The sequence below is a fragment of the Gorilla gorilla genome, chromosome 14 (genome assembly GCF_029281585.2).
Source record: "Gorilla gorilla gorilla isolate KB3781 chromosome 14, NHGRI_mGorGor1-v2.1_pri, whole genome shotgun sequence".
NCBI classification, from domain to species: domain Eukaryota; kingdom Metazoa; phylum Chordata; class Mammalia; order Primates; family Hominidae; genus Gorilla; species Gorilla gorilla.
In genome coordinates, this window is record NC_073238.2 from 92,724,382 (window position 1) to 92,745,253 (window position 20,872).

Below are 20,872 nucleotides of genomic sequence, written 5' to 3' on the forward strand. Positions count from 1 at the left end.
GCCAATTAGCATGTGTTGAGTCTTCTCAAACTCTTTTCCATCTCCATTAACCAGTTTTTAATATTTTTAGTCTCTTTATCCTTCTGCAATATTCTGGCAGAATGCCTCAGGATTTTCCTATGTTCACTAGCTGTCTCTATTACTAAAACCAATTGAGAGGTTTTCTGTTTTAGTTTTTTATTTCATTTACTATATTATTTGTTAGATTTTTACTTCACTATTTTTTTCTGTTCTTTTTTGCTATTTTATATTTTCTTTTTTTTCCCCCCAGTGGTCTTGTACTTTTTACATCTCTTTGAAGATCCTTAACATATATGCTTCAAATTGATTTTCATATTTCTCTATTATATTTTCATATTTTATCTAGACTGAATTTATCTCATGGCTGCTGTTCCTAAATTGGTATTCTTCATGAATTTTGGAATATCAGTTTCCAGATCCATCTTGACTGGAAGCCTGTCATGGTCTGTAGTGTGGCTAGAGGGCCTCTATCTCACATCAATATTGTAAATAGTGCAATCCAGACGCCAAGCTATTGGGTGGTGTAGTCTTCACCTCATTTCTTGGCATTATCTACTTCCTCATGTCCCCCTAGTGATGCAATTGTATAATAGTTCTAACCATTGATTCACATACGTGGTGAGCACCACTGTTCTGAGCTTCCATCATGGCAGGGAGAGCCCCACTGAAGCACCTCATTTCAGGTTGTGAATTCTTACTTAGTCCTATCTCCAGCGGGACACTTTCAGTTTTTATCATGCACTGGAAACCAAACTGCCAGTAGGCTCTACTTGCTTCCATTTCTGGAACCAGCAAGCCCCATCTACTTTGTGTTTCGTTTCTATTTCTGATCAAGAACATGGATATTTTGTCTTTGAGAGTGGTTTTATCTTTCTGATTTCCTGTATTTTGCTTCAATTAAAATTCCGATGGGAAATGGGTGTGAATTTATAACACAGGAACTGGATACTGTTCATTTATTGATAAAGTGGAAATGGCAGATATATTTCATTAAGCTAGTTTAGTATTCTGGATATCACAGTTGCTAGTAGTGATGCTCATGCTACTCTTACTTAGGCAAGTGGCTCAGTGGCCCTTGGATGGGGAATGAAATAAGAATTTGGTGCAATTTTCTCTGTATAATGAAAGTAAGACAGCTAAGTTACTTTTTGAAATACATACTTTGTTACATATACCTTGTCGATTCCAAATATTTGTTTGCTGAATTTAATGACATTTTATTTAATTTTATTTGTTGGAAACCTGGGCTTGATACCTCATTGTCTGCCAAAGATCAGATGTCCTCAATGTAACATTCAGCGAGCAGAACCAAAATATACTTTAAATATACTTTGAAACCTTGTTATAAAAGATTAATGAACTTTCATTCAATGGGTACTTTTTTTCTTCCTTCAAATTTTCACATGACTGATAACTTATCAATGTGTATTGTATGTTACAAATGAACTTGTCAGAAAAGGAATTATAGATGTCCAGGAACCAGAGATAACCTTGAGACTCATTTCCCATGCCCCACCCTGGATAATGTACAGAATGTTCTTTTCTTAGGGAAAAATGTTCATTATTGTCAGAAAATGATTATTATAATACATTAGATTCAGAGTTACTGGGGTTTTATATATTGTAAGGTTTATTGTGCTTTTATAGTATACAAAGATATACAGGAATATATGGGATACAACCGCAATAAGTACAACATGAGAAGTTGCCATTTTGCCCTTGATGTTATGAGAATATCATGTTTGACGACATGCTTGTAATGGAAATGGAAGGGTCATGATTTAGATAATCTTCAAAGGGGCTTGAATGGTAAAATATTTGATAAATTCTTATTGCACTTGGCAAAAACAAACATCTTCCACCCAGAACAATTTCATATATACTATTTAAATATATCTCCTGTTTTTTTGAAGTTGACAGTTAACATTTTATGTAGCATGTGAACCAACTTTTCTTCAAACAAGAATTCAAGTTGTTAAACAGCTGTCGTTGTAAGGAATTTTTACCAACAAAATCATTGGTAGAAGTAATTCATGGGGATAAAGTAAGGAAGAAAAAATTTACCAAAACTGAGACTAAGTTAAATTAGAAGACTTTCATCTTATTCAATGAGTCCAATCTTGAGATGCTTATAAAAAGAAAAAAAAATGAGGACAGTCTCAAAACATCCATAGCACTGGACGTGTAATGTTAAAGAGAGAATTGTGAGACCAAGGCATAAAAGAACAAGAAGAAGGAAGCCTGGGATTTCAGATCTCCTAAACACCATGGCTGCTCCACAATTTCTGAAGAAAAAGGGGCTCAAAGCTATCTTTTACATTAGTATTAAAAGCCACTTTTTTTTATTTTTTAAGAAGGAGTATCGCTCTTGTCACCCAGGCTGGAGTGCAATGGTGCGATCTCAGTTCACTGCATCCTCTGCCTCTTGGGTTCAAGTGATTCTCCTGCCTCAGCCTCCTGAGTAGCTGGGATTACAGGCACCTGCCACCAAGCCCAGCTAATGTTTGTATTTTTAGTAGAGATGGGGTTTCACCGTGTTGGCCAGGCTGGTCTCGAACTCCTGACGTCAGGCGATCCGCACACCTAGGCCTCCCAAAGTGCTGGGATTACAGGCATGAGCCACCTCACCCAGCCAAAAGACTTTATTTTTAATATTTTAAAAATAATTTCAACTTTTATTGTAGATTCAGGGATGCATGTGCAGGTTCGTTACATGGGTATATTGCATGCTGCTGAGGTTTGGGGTATCATTGATGACGTCACCCATGTAGTGAGCATAGTAGCCAATAGTTTCTCAACCCTTGATCTCCTCCCTCCTTCTCTGCTCTAGTAGTTCCCAGTGTCTATTGGTTGCCATCTTTATGTCCATTTATACTGAATGTTTAGCTCCCACTTATAATTGAAAATATGTGGTATTTGGTTTTCTGTTCCTACATTAATTTGTTTAGAATAATGGCCCCCAGCTGCATTCATGTTGCTGCAAAGGACATGATTTTCTTCTTTTTCATTGCTGCATAGTATTCCATGGTGCATATGTACCATGTTTTCTTTATCCAATCCACCACTGATGGGCACCTAGGTTGATTCCATATCTTTGCTATTATGAATAGTGCTGCAGTGAACACATGTGTGCAGCTGTCTTTTTGGGAGAATAATTTATTCTCTTTTAGGTATATACCCAGTAATGGAATTGCTGGATCAAATGGTAGTTCTGTTTTAAGATCTTTAAGAAATCTCCAAACTGCTTTCCACAGCAGCTGAACTAATTTGCATTCCAACCAACAGTGTATAAGTGTTCCCTTTGCACCATAGCCTTGCTGGAATTTGTTGTTTTAATAATGACCATTCAGACTCATGTGATATGGTATCTTATTTTGATTTCAATTTGCATTTCTCTGATGACAAGTGATATTGAACATTTTTTCATATGTTTGTTGGCAAATTTTGTGTGGTTTTGAGAAGTGTCTGTTCATATCCTTTGCCCACTTTTTAACAAAATTGTTTATTTTTTGCTTGTTGAGATGTATAAATTCCTTACAGATTCTGAATATTAGACTTTTGTCAGATGCATAGTTTGTGAATATTTTCTGTCATTCTGTAGGCTGCCTGTTTATTCTGTTGATGTATTTCTTTTGCTATGCAAAAGCTCTTTAGTTTAATTAGGTCCTGCTTGTCAATTTTTGTTTTTGTTGCAATTGCTTTTGAGGACTTATCATAAATTCTTTCCCAAAGTTGATGTCCAGAATGATGCTTCCTACGTTATTTTCTAAGATTCTTATAGCTTGAGATTTTACATTTAAACCTTTAATCAATATTGAATTAATTTTTTGATACAGTGAAAGGTAAGGGTCCTATTTCATCCTTCTGTATGTGACTAGCCAGCTATTCTAGCACTATTAACTAAATAGGGAATCCTTTCCACATAGCTTAGTTTTGTCAACTCTCAAAGCTACTTTTGTATAATGCTTTTCATATGATATAGGAAAACATCAATCATATATCTCAAAAATTCTGGGGAGAGAAGAAGTTGGAGATTATAGCCAGACCAATTCCTTACTCTTTTCCCCTGTCTGATGCCACCAGGTGCTCCTAGATCCAAATGTCCCCAAAACAGCCTATGTACTTTGTGTCCCATAAGCTGCCCTTCCATTTTACATACTGATTAATACAAAAATGCAAAAATCCTGCTTTGACAAGTTCAGTGCTTCAGGACCATTCTATGAAATAAAATAAGAGACAAATTTACAACTTAGGGCATTGGAAATAGGTTCTTGAGAAGGTTAAAATAGACCATGTCAAGTCACAGGCTATGTGGGTCACCACCAGTAAAAATTGAGCAGAGGTGAGGATGTCCTAATCTTAAGTGGCTGTAATTGATGATATTTGCCTTGAAATCAATAGGTCCATTTTATGTATATTCACCTGTACCAACCGCAACCAAAAATATGGAAGGAAAAATAACTAATAGACTTTTCTTGAAGGGTGTGGTGAGAAGGAATTACAGTGTTTAAATTGAAATGAGATGAAAATCAGTGTTCTCCTACCTGAATGGGAAAGGTTTTCAAATAAATTTGGTGACTCAAAAAATAAACATTTTTGTTAGACATAGGTTAACTCTTAGATAACAAATACAATCACTTTCTAATAGTACAGATTTTTAAAAACTGTCAGTATTCATGAATATTTGCATGAAATTTTTGTTTGTCCTACTTGAATGACTACTTGGAAGGCACCTACAGAAGCGTCCACCAAAAGCTCACAGATGCTGCCATTCACAAGTAGCTTTGAAAATAAACATGAAATAACAATTACAGTTTGGGCTCTGTTAATTAGAAAGTTGGTGGGCTTATTTTAATAGGCCAAGGATGCTGAATATGTCAAAGCACAGTATTAAAAACTTTTAAATATCTTTTACTATATATAACTTACTATGCTTAATTAACTACCTCTTTCTCCTTTTGGGGGGCCTCTTATGCCCAAGATACTGTACACAAAGGAGTACAATGTCATGATCAAAAACCTAGCCTCCATAGCCAAACCACTCTGCTTGTGTGACCTTCAGCAAGGTACTTAACCTCTCTGAACCTCAGTTTCTTCATCTGTAAAATGAGGATAACAGTACCTATTTAAAGAGTTGTTGTTAATATTCAAAGTTTTAATGTACTTAAAAATAGACTTAAAATTAGCTATAAGAGGACTGGCAGATATAAGCTTTAAATAAATAAGTGCTACAAAGCATACAGTAATTGCATTTTTTCTCTTCATATATGGTTTTTTAGTTTTTAATGAATGTTTTCATATATACTATTAATTATAAAATTCCTGTGAAATATTCATTGTTACCCTATTTTTTGCATATGGGAACTGAGCAAAAGAGGTTGTTCAAGGCCACTCCACCAATAAGAGCCAAATTTGGAAGGAGAGTGCAGGTCTCACAGCTGCTGCTCCAGGATGCAACCTATTGTGTTGCACTGTCCCTTGATAATTGGATTTTAATCAGGTCTGTGGATAAGTCACACACACACACACACACACACACACACACACACACACACACACACACACACACACACACATATGCAAAACAGAACTTTGGATAAGATACAAGAAAAATAATCTCACCAAGAATGTACTTTAGTGAGAGGAAGCAGTTACTTCAACATAGACAAAGGCGAGCAGCAGACAAGGAGGAAGCAATTAAATAGAAGGAGTCCACTAGTTTGTTTCATTTTATTTATCATTATATTGAGCATAGTGTCATTCAGAGGCTAACAGAAAGACCCCCACCTTTGAGCCTATGCTAAGGGGATCCTGGAAGCCTTCGCCAGGGTGGCTGAGCCACTGCTCTGAGGTGAGCAGAGCCTCAGACCCTGACACCCTCAGGGAGAAAGTAAGGGAGTGACTGTCAGTAATTAAACCATCTGTAACCCTTTATATTGTTTTGGTTCTCAGAAACAAATCAAGGACACCACACATAGAATGTAAATTGGCCTTTGTAGTCTTGCCCCCTGGTATAATTAGCAGATGCTCTTTCTTAATGCAGGCCAGTTCAGGGGAAATCTATTTGCATAATGAAACATGCTATTTCCATGTACACTGAAACTCAGCTTCTTCAAGTTTCTATGTTCTTCTTGTTGGGACTACTTGGAAAAGAAGTATTTTATTGTGCATCCCTAGAATAGAATCTCTAGACCTGGGAATCCCCAAAATATAGTAGGGATAAAGAACCATTTTTAAAAATATCAGCAAATGAAAGAGAAATGTATTAAGTGTTGTAAGCGATCCTAAAGAATAGCTAAGAATCTTAAAGGATTCTTTGCTTTGATACGCAATCATGGAACACTGATAGTATGAGTGAAAAAACGTAACTTTAATAAATATGATGTCTTTGGAAGAACAAATGTTTCAAAATGAGGCATATAGAGGAGAGGGGAAGAGAGAGAGAAAGAGAGAAGAAATATTAAAAATATTTTCTTAGTAGATAAAGGGAGGTCAGAGAAGTGATTTTCAGGTAGAAGAGATAAAAAGAGATGAGGGCTTAGGGAACTATAAAGGAGGAAATGGTACAAGAATGAGGGCGTTGTCGCAAAGACTTATCAAGGTCTAGAAAATGTTTCAGTGTCACTATAGAAGAGAGAGATGTTAAATTTTGCTTGACTACCTAAATCTTCTCTTGCTTCATCTGCCAAAGTACGCTTCACTGGAAAAGATGGGAGACCTTTCTAGCAGGTCTTCTACAGGATTTCTTTGCAATAAAAATGTACAGAAGTAGCACACATGTCCACCTGTAAGCTGGCAAATTGCCAATTAGTAGAAAGTCTATAAGTAAATTTAGCTAAAAATAAAATAGTACAACTTAAAGTACAATACATTCAAGTTAAGAATATATAACTAATATATTGTTTAATAGTAGCTATGATGAGATTATCATAGCCCAGGTGGTATTATTGAAATATTGAGAGTAAGATGTGTGTCCATGTTTAATGTTGTATACAGTAGGATTTTTATTAAAAACAAAAAAACTCAAAAACCTGTAGGCAACTTACATTTTAAAACCTAGATAAAATAGATACATATATTTTTTATTATTATTATCCTTTAAGTTCTAGGGTACATGTGCACAACGTGCAGGTTTGTCACGTATGTATACATGCGCCATGTTGGTGTGCTGCACCCATTAACTCATCATTTACATTAGGTATATCTCCTAATGCTATCCCTCCCCCCTCCCCCAACTCCAGGACAGGCCCTAGTGTGTGATGTTCCCCACCCTGTGTCCAGGTGTTCTCATTGTTCAATTCCCACCTATAAGTGAGAACATGCAGTGTTTGGTTTTCTGTCCTTGTGATAGTTGGCTCAGAATGATGGTTTCTAACTTCATCCATGTCCCTACAAAGGGCATGAACTCATCCTTTTTAATGGCTGCATAATATTCCACGGTGTATATGTGCCACATTTTCTTAATCCAATCTATCATTGATGGACATTTGGGTTGGTTCCAAGTCTTTGCTATTGTGGATAGTGCTGCAATAAACATATGTTTGTATGTGTCTTTATAGCAGCATGATTTATAATCATTTGGGTATATACCCAGTAACGGGATGGCTGGGTCAAATGGCATTTCTAGTTCTAGATCCTTGAGGAATTGCCACACTGTCTTCCACAATGGTTGAACTAGTTTACAGTCCCACCAACAGTGTAAAAGTGTTCCTATTTCTCCATATCCTCTCCAGCACCAGTTGTTTCCTGACTTTTTATTGATCACCATTCTAACTGGTGTGAGATGGTATCTCATTGTGGTTTTGATTTGCATTTCTCTGATGGCCAGTGATGATGAGCATTTTTTCATGTGTCTATTGGCTGCATAAATGTCTTATTTTGAGAAGTGTCTGTTCATATCCTTCACCCACTTTTTAATGGGTTTGTTTGATTTTTTCTTGTAAATTTGTTTGAGTTTTTTGTAGATTCTGGATATTATCCCTTTGTCAGATGGGTAGATTGTAAAAATTTTCACCCATTCTGTACTTTGCCTATTCACTCTGATGGTAGTTTCTTTTGCTGTGTAGAAGCTCTTTAGTTTAATTAGATCCCATTTGTCAATTTGGCTTTTGTTGCCATTGCTTTTGGTGTTTTAGTTATGAAGTCCTTACCCATGCCTATGGCCTGAATGGTATTGCCTAGGTTTTCTTCTAGGGTTTTTATGGTTTTAGGTTTAACATTTAAGTCTTGAATCCATCTTGAATTAATTTTTGTATAAGGTGTAAGAAGAGATCCAGTTTCAGCTTTCTACATATGGTTAGCCAGTTTTCCCAGCACCATTTATTAAACAAGGAATCCTTTCCCCATTTCTTGTTTTTGTCAGGTTTGTGAAAGATCAGATGGTTGTAGATGTGTGCTATATCATTTCTGAGGGCTCTATTCTGTTCCATTGGTCTACATCTCTGTTTTGGTACCAGTACCGTGTTGTTTTGGTTACTGTAGCCTTGTAGTGTAGTTTGAAGTCAGGTAGCGTGATGCTTCCAGCTTTGTTCTTTTGGCTTGGGATTTTGTTGGCAATGCGGGCTCTTTTTTGGTTCCATTTGAACTTTAAAGTAGTTTTTTCCAATTCTGTGAAGAAAGTCATTGGTAGGTTGATGGGGATGGTGTTGAATCTATAAATTACCTTGGGCACTATGGCCATTTTCACAATATTCATTCTTCCTATCCATGAACATGGAATGTTCTTCCACTTGTTTGTGTCCTCTTTTATTTCGTTAAGCAGTGGTTTGTAGTTCTCCTTGAAGAGGTCCTTCACATCCCTTGTAAGTTGGATTCCTAGGTATTTTATTCTCTTTGAAGCAATTGTGAATGGGAGTTCACTCATGATTTGGCTCTCTGTTTGTCTGTTATTGGTGTATAGGAATGCTTGTGATTTTTGCACATTGATTTTGTATCCTGAGACTTTGCTGAAGTTGCTTATCAGCTTAAGAAGATTTTGGGCTGAGATGATGGGGTTTTCTAAATATACAATTATGTCATCTGCAAACAGGGACAATTTGACTTTCTCTTTTCCTAATTGAATACCCTTTATTTCTTTCTCTTTCCTGATTGCCCTGGCCAGAACTTCCAACACTATGTTGAATAGGAGTGGTGAGAGAGGGCATCCCTGTCTTATGCCAGTTTTCAAGAAAATTTTGTATAAAAATACTGCTTACTCAAATTGGCCCCAGTAGAGAGAATATCTAAAGACAGCAATTGCCATAGAAGAAAAGGGGAAGCAGCTAACAAGCTCCATCACAATAAAAGCTTTAGACTTTGATGGCTTCACAAACTTCTTACTTCATTCTCTAAAGTGCACATTAAACATCATATAATCTCAATGCACCTTAAGTCTTTCCAGTCCAGGGAAAAAAAGGTTAAACTTTTAAGTTTATTTTTATAAAATCAGCAAAATATTTTCTTCTATAACCTGACAGATTCAATGAAAAAAGAAAACTGCAGACCGATCCTATTTATAAATATCTGCATTAAAATCTTAGATCAATTACTAGCAAATAGATTTATTTAAAAACTCTATACATTATGACCAAGTAAGCTTTATTCTAGGAATTGAAGAGTCGTTAAATATCAGGAAGTCCCATTAATGAAATCTAACACATTAGAGTTAAGATAAAATACCTCATGCTTATATCTGCTTATATAGACACAGAAAAGGCATTTGACAAAATTCAAAATCTATCATGTTTTAAAAAAGTAAAAGGATCGAATAAGGTTGGAATTGATGGATTAAGTCCTTAATTCAGCAGTATATGTTATATAACTTCTATTCTAATAACCATCAGTTTATTTCACAGGGGAGTATTTCTTGCAAAATTTATAACAAGACCAGATATGTGTTTACTTATATCATAGATAAAAAGTCAATGTCTTTTTATATAAATAGCTTCTAAAATACAGAAGAGGCCAGTAATCCTATAGAAAATGACCTGATTCTAAGCTAGTTTGTCATTAAAATAATAATAGATTAAAATAAAATGATTTTCTGTAATTCTAAAATGAGCTATAGAATATGAGCAGAGTGAATTGATAAGTTTAAATATTTGTGAATAATGTGAAAAAAATGCTTAGTCTCACTCACAATAAGCAAAATACAGATTAAGAACATGATTATTCCAGTCTAGCCAACATGATGAAACCCTGTCTCTACTAAAAATTAGCCGGGCCTGCGGGCATGTGCCTGTAAGCCCAGCTACTCGGGAGGCTGAGGCAGGGGAATTGCTGGAACTAGGGAGGTGGAGGTTGCAGTGAGCCGAGATTGCGCCGCTGCACTCAAAATTATGATCCAATTTCTGATTTATCAATTTGAAAGATTTCCCTAAATTTGACAAGTACTCTGTTTGAGAGATTATGAGTGAACATGCAATTATATTTATAACTGAAGAGAGCGCAAAAATATAAAACCCAATGGAAGGAAATTTAGCAATATCTAGAATAATTGCATATACATTTATTCTCTGACCAAGTAATACCAATTCTAGGAATCAATAAAAAATAAAAGGCTTATGCTCAAAGCTGTTTGATACAGCACTATTTCAAAAGCAAAAAGCTAAAGAGAAAAAATTCTATACGTAGGGGACTGCTGGAATAAAATATGGTGGACCCAAGCAATGAAATACCATGCGGCTATAAAAAGGAATGAGGGGCCAGGTGCCATGGCTCATGTCACTAATCTGAGCACTTTAGAAGGCTGATGTGGGAGGATCACTTGAGGATAGGAGTTCAAGACCAGCCTGGGCAACAAAGTGAGGCTCTATGTCTACAATAAAAAAAAAAAAGTATTAAAATGAAAAAAATGGGCATGGTTGCATGCACCTCTAGATCTAGCTACTTGGGTGGCTGAGGTGGGAGGATTGCTGGAACCCAGGAGTTCACGGTTACAGTGAGCTATGATCATGCCACTGCACTCCAACCTGGGAGACAGGACGAGACTCCACTGTTAACTGAAAAAAATTAAAAAGTAAAATAAAGGAATGAGGAATATCTCTATATACTGCCATGAAGTTTCCCAATAATATATTAAGTAACTGTCACACACAGACAGGTTTAGAGATTTGCCAGTTTGGTTTGGAGCAGGAAGATAGACAGAAAGGAAGATCCACAGAATAAAAGAGCACTTGATATGGTAGATGGACGATTTAGAACTAACAGTATTTGATTAATATATATGGCAAGAGCAAGAAAAAGTCTGAAGCACAAAAGCAAATTGAATCATAGTAACTTTCTGACTGTTTAATCAATTATTGTATTTACATAGACTTATTAATGTAAGGCTTAACTGTTTAATGAGATATGATGATATATCTAAAATGGGAAGGCAGGATATAGTGCAAGGAGGGTAAGTCCTTTTCTCATCTAAAGGTAAGTCAATACGTGATGTCTGAAACTAACCAATCAAGAAATAGCTACATAAGCATGTACTATGGAAATGTAGAGGCAACTACGAAAACAGAAACCTTTGCTTCTATTGATTTGGGTTGAGTTACATATGCTTTTCAGCACCATGTAAAGTTTTCCAAAAAATCAAGTGAAAGTATTACATGGATTAAAAAGATAGAAAAACAGTACTTTTTTTTAAAGATGTTCAGGAACATTTTCCTAAGTTCATTTAAAATGAAGTGCACTAGGCTACAGTGGTATCTGACTGGGCAGAAAATAGAGAAAGAGACAGACTCCAAAAAGACCTGAAGTGACGTCAGTTGAGCCTGGAGACCATCACCAGAGCTAGTCCTAAGGGTGAGTCCACAATGAGTGAAAGGGAGAGGGGGTGCTTTCTGTCAGTTTAAACTACAGCAACAGCATGGAGATTCTCCATTAGTCATTTTTTTCTTGCTCTCCAGTTTTTGATGGTTCAGATGTCTCTAGGGTGATACCAATCATTTTATTATATTTCACATAATACCAGCTTAAGAAACAATGTAATGAAAAGTCCATGTGCTATTACTTTCATTGTCCTGTCAATAAGATCCAGGATTGCCTCCCTCATTCTACTTTTTAAAAATTATTTTCTCAACTTTCCTGATGTGATTTACACTTACTTGGAAGCTTTTGCTTTTTGGAATTCTTTTAAGAATTATAACCTCTTAATTGTAACTTACACATTTCACAATTTTTGTTTGAAATGAGGAAGATGCTTTTGTAACTATATTTCAATTTCACAAGTAATTTAGGGTAAAAGACAGCAAGGGATGTTGGTAGTGTTGCATCCAAGTGTCTTCTATTTGTCATGATTGTGTAAGCACCTATAATTTCTCACTTCACTTCTCTAGCCCCTCTGGATGGATATTCAGAGAATGAGGATGAACATTCCTCTGAATACAAAGACTTGGGATATTCTTTCCCTTTAACTGAGAGAAAGAAAAGAATGAATAGACATGGAAATAATAATTTGCATCACAGACATCCCTTCAGGTCGGCAGTTTGAGTTCACCTTAAGGCAATGCCACTGACTGGGGCTTTCCTTGAGTGTGTGTGCTATATCTTAGGCACTGCCATGGGCCTGGCTGGGGCTTAGAACATGTCATCCCAAAATATAACACCATGGTCTGCTGAGTACTTTCAATGGAAGGAAATTGGAAGGGCCTCAGAAGCAAGAATTTCTCTCTGACCTTCTCCTATTCTCCCTTCTCCTTTCCCCATTTCTCTACCAGAAGTGGGTCATAGAAACTAAAACTATTCTCCTTGAAAACAGGCCATAAAACCTATAAACTTTACTCTCTGGTCTTCTCCCTTTTCCCTTGAGGGTCCTTATGTGACAGGTGTCATACCCTATACCTGGAAGAAGGAATGCTACATAGAGAGGCCCGGAAGAATCTGAAAAAACAGGCCTTACTGGGCTCCTTCAGTTTATCACCATTACAACACACCCTTTTTGTCCAATCGTATTTCTATACAGCTGATCCTGCATTGAGTGCAAGCGAAAAACTGTCAAGTTTTCCCTGGATCTTTGGGCTTTCATTTCTGAAGTCTCCTGTGTCACGTAAAACTTTGTTAAATAAATTTGTTATGCTTTTCTCTTGTAACCTGTCTTTTGTTGTAGGAGTGTCAGGCAAGACCCTTGTAATGGGTGGGCAAAAGGTGTTACTATTTCACTTCTACAGCCTCAAGACCTAGCACCATCTCTAGCATATGTTGAATTAATGACGTTAGATGATTGAATGACTGTTATCTCAATAATTGCCACTGATTTGACTATTTAAGCAGGTCATTTTTTCCCCCTAAATATTCCCCCAATGCTATACTGAAAGTCACAGAACATCATTATTGCAGAAGAATAGCTTTCCTCAGTCAAGGCTAAATAAGTTACAGGAATTGACAGCGAACACCTCCCATGCAAGTTAGAATGAACACTATTTGGTCTTAGACACATAAATGTTCAGACAAGAGGTTTCCATTTAGAAGAAGCAAATCAATGATGAGTTCAGAAAACATTCTTGTTAACACACTCAAAAATTGCAATAAAAAATGGAGCATCACCTGAAAATGGTAAACTTTTTAAACAAATAGAACGATATGAGGATAAAGGGATGTTTCTAATTAGATTCCCTTTTCTAAAATCTTTCACTTTCCTTACTAGTCTGATGCTCACAGGCATAAGGTCAGTGTGATATTTTTGATAACATACATAGGTCTGCAGAGTTCATAGCACTGCAGACTTGGGAAGATTTTACATGTCCAGTGCATGGCCCAGAGGCAGCAGTGTTTATTTTAGCCAGCAACAAACATGATAAATGATGTGCCACCCTCCGTCACTACTGGTCACTGGAAGTGCTGGCTGACCATCAGCCCAGAACTCAATTCCCACAGGTTCCCTGCCAAACTATTTGAATAAACCTAGGCAAGTTTACAATTTCTGCTTTGGCTGAAAAACATCTTTCACTTGGCAGTCTAAATACATTTCAGAGCGTTTGAGGATGAACTGTTGGTTTCTATGCTTAAATAGTAATTTCAGGTATTTTTAAAACATCTTCCTTGAAATATAATTCACATACCATATGATTTTTCCATTGCTTTTAATATATTTACAGAGTTGTGTAATCATCACCACAACCAATTTTCTAATATTTGCATTACTCCAAAAAAATCCTCTGTACCCCCAAATCATCCCACCTCGCCTACTCCTAAGCAAGGACTAATGATTCCCCTTCCCTGTTAGGTGGGCTGTTTTCATTATCATTTGCTTGTTTATTGATTGGTGACATGGCCAGTCTATTTTAATGAAGCCTATTTCCCTGCAGTGTCTCTCCTAAGTAAGGCACAGCTTTGGACATTCATAGTTACTTGGGACAACAGTTTTAGCAGGGCTCTTTCTCCTTTCCTGATCTCTCTGTTAAGCTGCCTGGCTCATTTGATATCACATCCAAATTATCAGCTGATTGCTCTATTGTTTTGGACAATGCCCTGGGGCATACCAAAATGTGTCTGGAATTGGTGGGTTCTTGGTCTTACTGACTCTAAGAATGAAGTTGCGGACTTTTGCGGTGAGTGTTACAGCTTTTAAAGTGGCGCGTCTGGAGTTTGTTCTTTCTGATGTTTGGATGTGTTTGGAGTTTCTTCTTTCTGGTGGGTTTGTGGTCTTGCTGGCTTAGGAGTGAAGCTGCAGACTTTCGTGGTGAGTGTTACAGCTTTTAAGGCGGCGTGTCTGGAGTTCATAAATTGCTCTGTAGCATTATCTGATTAAACCCATGTAGTATTAGTTTTATTTCTTATTTTGTTTTCTTTTGGTTTTTGTTTTGGTTTTTTGAGACAGAGTCTTGCTCTGTCACCCAGGCTGGAGTGTGGTGGCGTGATCTTGGCTCACTGCAACCTCTGCCTCCTGGGTTCAAGCGATTCCCTTGCCTCAGCCTCCTGAGTAGCTGGAATTACAAGTGTCCATCACCAGTCAGGCTAATTTTTGTATTCTTAGTAGAGATGGGGTTTCACCATGTTGGCCAGGCTGGTCTCTATTTCTTGACCTCAGGTGATCCACCTGCCTTGGCCTCCCAAAGTGCTGGGATTACAGGTATGAGCCACCATACCCAGCTGCAGTGGTAGTTTTTAAAGACAGTTTTTGAGGTTTATGGAGATCCCAGGAGGGCACTTCCTATGTACTTCTTTCTCTTTTTCTGTCTGGTGAACTAGCTGGCTTATGGTTAAACTTTTTGCTCTCACTTAAGAAGAGCTATTTGTTTTTGCTGGATATGAAATTCTGGGTTGAAAATTCTTTTCTTTAAGAATGTTGAATATTGGCCCCCACTCTCTTCTAGCTTGTAGAGTTTCTGCCAAGAGATCCACTGTTAGTACCCTTATACTTGAACTTCACCATATTCTGTTTAAAATAAAATCAATTCCTTTGGGGGGCATTCAGATGTCCCTTTTCCTATGGATTCCCCTTTCATTTGGTTAAGATGTCTCAACCCTACTCCAGGCACTGGCTGGAGGAGTTAGCCTCTGGTCCTCCAGACTTTTTGTCTTGACTCTCCTGGCATGGGGTGCTGCCCAAAGATTGAGTTCATGTCAGGAAAATCAGAACACCAATCTTCTTGCCAGCCAAGCACAGAGTAGACACTCCATCCTGACTGAGAGCCGGTGGGAGGAAGATAGCCACCAACCCTTTGGCAACATGGACCTGGAATATATCCTCTTCATGGAGTTGGAGAGGATGAAAAATGTTAGTGGTTTCCCCCTCCCAATAAAATATGGCAACTCTTGATCAGAAATTGTAAAGAGAAGGAACTCATCTTTTTGACAACTTGGATTGAAGTTTCTGTTAGGCTGAGCTTAGGGTAAAGAGGGAGAGTGTAGAAGGTGGCTCAAATGTTACAGACTCTCATTGTTCTGAGTTTTAGTAGATTTTCTTAAATAGATGTTTCCTCATTTGCTGTATGCCATTTGGACAATTTCCACAGATTAGAGCAAAACTTCAATGTCTGTTCCAGAAGGAAGTATCATGTTGGATTTTACTGTATAATGAAGAAATGGGTATTGGGCGAACCTGCCCCCAATATTTCAACGTAGGTTTTTTCTATTTTCCGTAAGTGTTGGCCAGCTGAGAAATAAAAAGACAGACAGTATAAAGAGAGGAGTTTTACAGCTGGGCTGCTGGGGGTGACATCACATATCGGTAGGACCATGATGCCCACCTGAGTTTTTTATTAAGGGGTTCAAACCAGCAAGTTTTTTATTAAGGGTTTCAAAAGGGGAGGGGGTGTAATAACAGAGAGTAGGTACAAAGATCACATACTTCAAAGGGCAAAAGGCAGAACAAAGATCACATGCTTCGGAGGGAACAGGACAAAGGGCAAAAGCAGAACTACTGATAAGGGTCCAACAAAGATCACAAGGCAAAGGGCAAAAGCAGAATTACTGATAAGGGTCTGTGTTCAGCAGTGCACGTATTGTCTTGATAAACATTTTAAACAACAGAAAACAGGGTTCGAGAGCAGAGAACTGGTCTGACCACAGATTTATCAGGGTGGAGTTTTTATCCACCCTAGTAAGCCTGAGGGTACTGCAGGAGACCAGGGCGTATCTCAGTCCTTATCTCAACCACATCAGACAGACATTCCCAGAGTGGCCATTTATAGACCTGCCCCCAGGAATGCTTTCCTTCCCCAGGGTATTAATATTAATATTAATATTCCTTGCTAGGAAAAGAATTTAGCAACATCTTCCCTACTTGCATGTCTGTTTATAGGTTCTCTGCAAGAAAAAAAAATACGGCTTTTTTTGCCCGACCCTGCAGGCAGTCAGGCCTTATGGTTATCTTCCCTTGTTCCCTAAAAATCAGTTATTCTGTTCATTTTCAAGGTGCACTGATTTCATATTGTTCAAACACACATGTTTTACAAACAATTTGTACAGTTAACATAATTATCACAGTGGTCCTCAGGTGACATACATCCTCAGTTTATGAAGATAACAGGATTAAAAGATTAAAGTAAAGACAGGCATAAGAAATTATAAAAGTATTATTTGGGAACTGATAAATGTCCATGAAATCTTCACAATTTGTGTTCCTCTGCCATGGCTCCAGCCGGTCCCTCCAGTTGGGGTCCCTGACTTCCTGCAACATCTTTCCCTTTCTTTTTATATAAATGTGCCATGGCAATGAAGGCTTATTCATTCTCTCGTTTTTGACGCAGGATTCTTTGACTGGTCCGGCACACTAAAAACAAGCTGATTAAACAGAGAAACATAATTCCAAAATTTACTACGGTGGAGCCCCCAATAGACTTAATGCAAGTTGTGGGGTTTGGTCCAGAAAGACTTTCTGCCACCTGATCTAGTGCCTCACTTCCAGGCACAATGGATAAATGAGCTTGAGAGGCTTCAAAAATTTGTTTCTTTAATTTAGTTATGTCCAAGGATAAATTATCTTCCCTACCCAGCAGGTGTCCTTTGACCATTTCCCATGAATGATCAGTCTTCTTGTAGGAATATGGTGTGATACAGAAATCAGAAGTATTCCAATCGCACTGCATTTGCATGCGATGTTTGAGACTTATTAGCTGATCTCCAAGCCAAATAACAGACTGTCTTATATCATTAATTAACTAATTTTTGATCAATGCCCTGTTGAGAATTCCACATTTGGGTGGAATTAGCTTGCCAATCATTAACAAAATGAGCCATTTGAATAGATTGGTGTAATGCCACTCCGGCAGTGGTGACCAGTGCAGTTACTGTAATTAGGCCCATGATCACAGCAATTAAAGTGAAAACGAATCTCTTAGATCTTTTGAGAATTCGTTGTAACACTTCATTAATTAAATGTACTGAGGGTGAAGATTCCCAAGGTCTGGGTAAAGTTACCAGTATCCAGATTCCTTCTCACTTCTCAAGCTCACACCAACATTACACTTTTCCTGAAGTCAAAATGGGAGTTAACACAAGTGTATAAATGACAATTAATGCATTGGACAGTTTGATTGTTCATCCAAATTTTGATATTTCCCACTAACAGCATGTAAGAAGGCTTAACACAACTCTGTATAGGAATAGTCAGGTTGGAGGTAAACAAAGCAGAATGTTTCAATCTACATTGATACTGAGGGAGAGAAGCGGCGGTGGCAACGCCCGATGTCCTCCACTGTAAAGAAGCAATCCGAGGTGCTCGGGAATGCCGAAGAGGTGGAGGCGCATACCTGGGTGAAGAAGAATTATCATAAGGCCAATCAGAGTCCCATAAAGGAGGATCAGCATCTAAAAGAGGAAGAGAGTTCAAAGGGGATTTATCATGGGGTTCAGAATCACGGATGTGAGGGGCGGTAGTGGGGACAACAGACAGAAAATTTCCTCTTCCCATACTCGCAGGCCAACCATGGCAATAGCCAATTTCCAAAGTTCTGGGTGTTCTGGGCTCAGAATGGGGAATATCATATGAGGCCTCATGGTGGGTAATAATGCCCTTGTGTTCTCATTTTAAGGGAAAGAACTCAATATGCCTAGGCGAAGATCTTTTTGCAATGAATTTCTCGGGTGTTCTTTGTGCTTCTTATATTTGGATGTCTAGGTCTCTATGAGAGACAGGACTAGCTGGATTTCCTAGGCTGACTAAGAATTCCTAAGCCTAGCTGGGGAAGGTGACTGCACCTACCTTTAAACACAGGGCTTGTAACTCAGCTCACACCAGACCAATCAGGTAGTAAAGAGGGCTCACGAAAATACCAATTAGGCTAAAAACAGGAGGTAAAAAATAATCAAATCATCTATCACCTGAGAGCACAGGGTGAGGGATAATGATCAGGATATAAACCTAGGCATTCGAGCAGGGAGTGGCAACCCCCTTTGGGTCCCCTCCCATTGTATGGAAGCTCTGTTTTTCACTCTATTAAATCTTGCAACTGCACACTCTTCTGATGAGCTGAGCTTTCGCTCGCCATCCACCACTTCTGTTTGCCGCCATCGCAGACCCGCTGCTGACTTCCACCCCTCCCTATCCAGCAGGGTGTCGGCTGCGCTCCTGATTCATCAAGGAGCCCATTGCCGCTCCCGATTGGGCTAAAGGCTAGCCATTGTTCCTGCAGGCTAAGTGCCTTTGTTCATTCTAATCGAGAGGAACACTAGTCGCTGGGTTCCACAGTTCTCTTCCGTGACCCACGGCTTCTAATAGAGCTATAACACTCACTGCATGGCCCAAGGTTCTATTTTTTGGAATCTGTGAGGCCAAGAACCCCAGGTCAGAGAACAAAAGGCTTGCCGCCCTCTTGGGAGCGGCCCACTCCATCTTGGGAGCGGCCCGCCACTGTCTTGGGAGCTATAAGCACAAAGTCCCCCGTAACATCTAGGAAGGCTGGAGAGGTTTTCCTCCATTTTTCCCCCAAATATGTTTTTTAAGCTCATAGAATTCTCTTCTTCCTCAAGAATACCAATTATTTTTAGGTTTTGTCATTTAGCATAATCCCAGACTCTTGGAGGATTCGTTCATATTTTCTTATTCTTTTTTCTTTGTGTTTGTTGGATTGGGTTAATTCAAAGACCTTGTCTTCGAGGTCAGAATTTCTTCTACTTGTTCAATTCTATTGCTGAGAATTTCCAGAGCATTTTGCATTTCTAAAAGTGTGTCCAAAGTTTCCTGAATTTTTTATTGTTTTTTCTTTAAACTATTTCCTTGCATATTTCTTCCTTCACTTCTTGTATCGTATTTTGGATTTCCTTGCACTAGGCTTCACCTTTCTCTGGTCCCTCCCTGATTAGCTTAATAACTAACGTCCTGAATTTTTTTTTTCCAGGTAAATCAGGGATTTCTTCTTGGTTTGGATCCATTGCTGGTGAACTAGTGTGATTTTTTGGGGGGTGTTGAAGAAACTTGCTTTTCATATTACCAGGGCTGGTTTTCTGGTTCGTTCTCATTTGGGTAGGCTCTGTCAGAGGGAAGGTCTAGGGCTGAAGGCTGTTGTTCAGATCCTTTTTTTTCATGGGATGTTCCTTTGATGTCATATTCTCCCCCTTTTCCTAATGGATTTAGCTTTTTGTGAGCCAAACTGCAGTGATTTTTTTCTCTCTTCTGGATCTAGCCACCCGGTGAGTCTATCCAGCTCCAGGCTGGTACTGGGGGTTGTCTGCATAGAGTTCTGTGATGTGAACTGTCTTTGGATCTCTGCCATGGATACCAGTGCCTGTTCTGGTGGAGGTGGCAGAGGGGGCAATGGACTCTTTGAGGGTTCTTAGCTTTGATGGTTTAGTGTTCTATTTTTGTGCTGGTTGACCTCTTGCCAGGAGGTGGTGCTTTCCAGAGAACATCAGCTGTGGTATCATGGGGAGGAATCAGCAGCGGGTGGGGACCTAGAACTCCCAAATTATATGTCCTTTGTCTTCTGCTACCAGGATGGGTAGGGAAGGACCATCAGGTGGGGGCAGGGCTAGGCATCTCTGAGCTCAGACTCTCCTTGGGTGGGTCTTGCTGTGGCTGTTGTGGGGAATGGGGGTAAGATTCCCAGTCACTGGAGTTGTGTACCTAGGAGCATTACGGCTGCCTTTGCTGAGTCACGAAGTTTGTCAGGGAAGTAGGGGAAAGCCAGCAGTCACAGGCCTCACCCGCATCTCACACAAATCAAAGAGCCAGTGCCAGTCTCACTCCTACAGTGCCCCGGGCAACAGTCCCCAGATGGTTTCCAGGCAGACAGCAATAAGGGCTTGAAAACCTGCCCCAGGCTATGCACCTCCCAGCTGTGAAAGAGAAAGCCTTATGGAGTCTGCCCTCCCCCAAATTCTGGCCAGGAGGCTTCTCACCTCTTTCTAATTTTCACCTCTTTCTAATTTTCACTCACCTCTTTCTAATTTTCACTAAGTTTAGCTAGGGATTTCCTTCTCCCTGTGTAGTTTTACCCCTTGC

General features: G+C 38.7%; 1 long non-coding RNA gene across 1 annotated transcript in view; it reads left to right on the forward strand.

Moving 5' to 3' along the window:
* Positions 1-13,070, forward strand: part of LOC109029445 (uncharacterized) — a 42,042-nt gene extending 28,972 nt beyond the window's left edge. The window contains exon 6 of the long non-coding RNA XR_002008528.3: positions 12,953-13,070. This is a non-coding gene — a long non-coding RNA (uncharacterized lncRNA). The remainder of the gene's footprint in view (positions 1-12,952) is intronic.
* The last annotated feature ends 7,802 nt before the right edge of the window (positions 13,071-20,872 follow it).